Source organism: Notamacropus eugenii, chromosome 3 (assembly GCF_028372415.1).
Source record: "Notamacropus eugenii isolate mMacEug1 chromosome 3, mMacEug1.pri_v2, whole genome shotgun sequence".
NCBI lineage: Eukaryota > Metazoa > Chordata > Mammalia > Diprotodontia > Macropodidae > Notamacropus > Notamacropus eugenii.
Window position 1 is genome coordinate 393,086,946 of NC_092874.1, and position 2,919 is coordinate 393,089,864.

The 2,919-nt window shown below is 35.3% G+C and overlaps 1 pseudogene; it reads right to left on the minus strand.

Moving 5' to 3' along the window:
- Positions 1–2,047: 2,047 nt before the first annotated feature.
- Positions 2,048–2,409, minus strand: LOC140531699 (RNA guanine-N7 methyltransferase activating subunit pseudogene; annotated as a pseudogene).
- Between the last annotated feature and the right edge of the window lie 510 nt (positions 2,410–2,919).

The window sequence follows — 2,919 nt, forward strand, 5'->3', positions numbered from 1 at the left end:
CTCGTTCAAACTACACTTATTTCCACCTTGGGTCCTCTAATCACTGAGGAAGCAGAATCCTTTCTGTCAGGATTCTCTAAGGCCCTCAGGTTCTACAATTAGTCAACATGCATCTATTAAGCACCTGCTGGATATCAACCATTGTACTCAGTACACCCCTTTTTCTTTTCTTTTTTACTATCAAGATTTGCTTTTATTGAATGTCATGTTCAGAGCTAGCTTTACATATATGTAAGTAGACTAGGCATTTACTTTCATGGTATGGTTTGTGGAGCATACAGGAGTTCTTACCTTACACCACCCCAATCTCTCACCAGCCTCTGTGCCTAAAATTCCAAACATTTTAATTGCCAAGATTTTTTTCCCTCCTTGAAATGCAAATACATCTCGAAAGCTACTCTTTACTCTTCATCAGGCATTTCCATCCTAATGCAAATTACTTCCTCTTTCAGCAAAGCAACTAACGTAGAAGAGTTGTGTGTTCTGTTTTGCTTTATTTTTGTAAGGGAATAAGATACATAGGTTCCTTGGAGCAGGTGAGAGAGGGATACTTGGAGAAGGCAGACTCCTTTACCATGAGAGAGAAAATACCGTGAGAAGACCCATTAAGGTGGAAATGCCAAGAAGGTAGATATTAATCAGTTAGAAGAAAGGTTTAATTGTCACTGCAATGCTCTGACTCATACTAAGATTGATCATGCCCTTTAATAACACTTCTACTTCAAGAAGGTAACTCCTTTCCCACAAAATATTCAAGACAATCTCATAAAAAGTCAAAATGCTACTCTTATTAGGTCATAGAGAACTGGAAGGGACCTCAGAAAAATCATCTAGTCCAACTCCTTCCTTTAATAGATAAAGATTTCTGAAGTCAAAAGAGTTTATGTGGACTGCCCAAGTTCAGTCCAGGAGAGCCAGTGTTTGAACTTAAGTACTCTGGATTCAAAAATGGAGCATTTTTTCTGCTATAGGGCACTTCCTCTTATCAAGCAGGATATAATAAAGGGCAAATCATTAAGAAATAAAAATCCAAAACTTACCATTGAGGCTAAACAGTTAACATTTCCTTTGAATAAAAATGTATATATAAGAGCCATCATAATGGATTTATAAAAATAGAAGAAAGATTTTTTTTTTTTTAATCTCACAATTATTGTGGTTATATAAGATACAGCAGGTTTCATGTTTGGTAAAGAAAAAAATAATGTAAAATAAGTCTAACCTATCATGTCTCTAAAAATAATAGAGTCAAAATATTGAATTATGTTTTACATACTGATTGGAAAGGACTGAAAGTAACATTGCACTTGGATTTCAATCCTGTTTTTAAGTGAATGGGAAGACTATCTCTCCTGCTTGCCACCCACCAGCAAAGTCATACTACACTATAATGCAAAAAATCAGATCTACACCCACTTAATCCAAAAATAAAAAATCTTTGCTTATTTACATCTTTATTCTTGTCTTGCTTTTGTTACTTGTATAGAACACAGACCTTTAAAATAGGCATTCACATAGTGCAATTATTATTTCAAAATCATCAAAGTCAAATGAAAGGTAAATCAATTATAATGTTTCAGCAGCTGTTAAATATGATATTTTGCAAGCCAAATGTAACTGTCTCTTGATGAATTGCTTCATTAAAGTCTGCAAAATTCCAGAAATAATCACATCCATGTTTATAGTTATTCCTTTAGATTTGAGAGAAAGCAAACTTTTTTTCCTATTCCTCATTATGCCTGTGTTACAAACTTATGTTACTGGTAACTTACATGGAAAACATGTGAAATTCAATGTACTAACAAAATATGAAATAAAGGATGAATTTGAGGTAGAAGTTGAATAATGTAGTCTATAACTTCTCTATAGGATTCACTATTCCCAGTTACCATCCATTCTTTCTAGTTTATTTGTATGTGACAGCTTCAAGTTGCCTAATATTATCTATACAAAATCATATCCCCCAAAAAATGATGAAAGAGAGGAAGTAGGCAAGTTTTTGACGTTAGAGGAGAACACAGTTGGTTTTATCTGATGGCTGCCAATATTAATAGTAGCCATAAGGAGGTCATTAATTATGACCATACTGTTCATACTGATGATGGCAGTTCTCGTCTGTGCTTTTGATAGTTATTACCCCAGGGTCTTCCATGTCACTGATTAGATCTGATGTTTCTTGGCCAACTACACCTGCCATCCCTTCCTCGAAAGTGTCTGTTATCTTGTAGCCAATTGTCTCTGTTTTCTTTGATTACCACTAGATCTGCTATTCCACTCTTCAATAATCGGAGGGGAATCTGCATAGCATTTCAGGTATTCTTGATACTCTGTATCATCTTTTGTGAATCAATTGGCAAATATCTCTTCAAAATCTGGAAGAACATCAGAAATCTCAGTCATTCTGAAAATCTCAATGGCTTAGGGATGACTTTTTTGGTGAAAAAAATTGTCTGCCGTGATTCTCAGGCTGCCAACCAGCCTCCTGAACTTTGAGCCAGTGAAATTATCTCCTTGATTTCTTACTCATAAAAATATCCACAAATAGGGTTTTTCCTTTTCTGATTCTGCTCTCCCTTATACCTTTTCTTACAGCCACCCACTGAAGCCTTAAATATGAGAACCTAAATATGACATGCCAGTCTTGTGTACTGGTTTGGACACTAGACTTTTAATCAGGTAGACCGGGGTTCAAATCCCACCTCAGATACTTCCTAGCCATGTAATCCTAGGCAAATCACTTATTGGACCTAAATTTCCTTATCTATAGAGTTTAGGAGTTAGATTCAATGGTCTTTAGGGTCTCTTTAAGTTCTAAATCTATGGGTCTATGAAAAACTGATGAACCTATATCATATTCCCATCTCTAGTTACGCTAAAATGGTTCCTATTGCTCTTTGACATCCTTGCCTTTCTAATCTT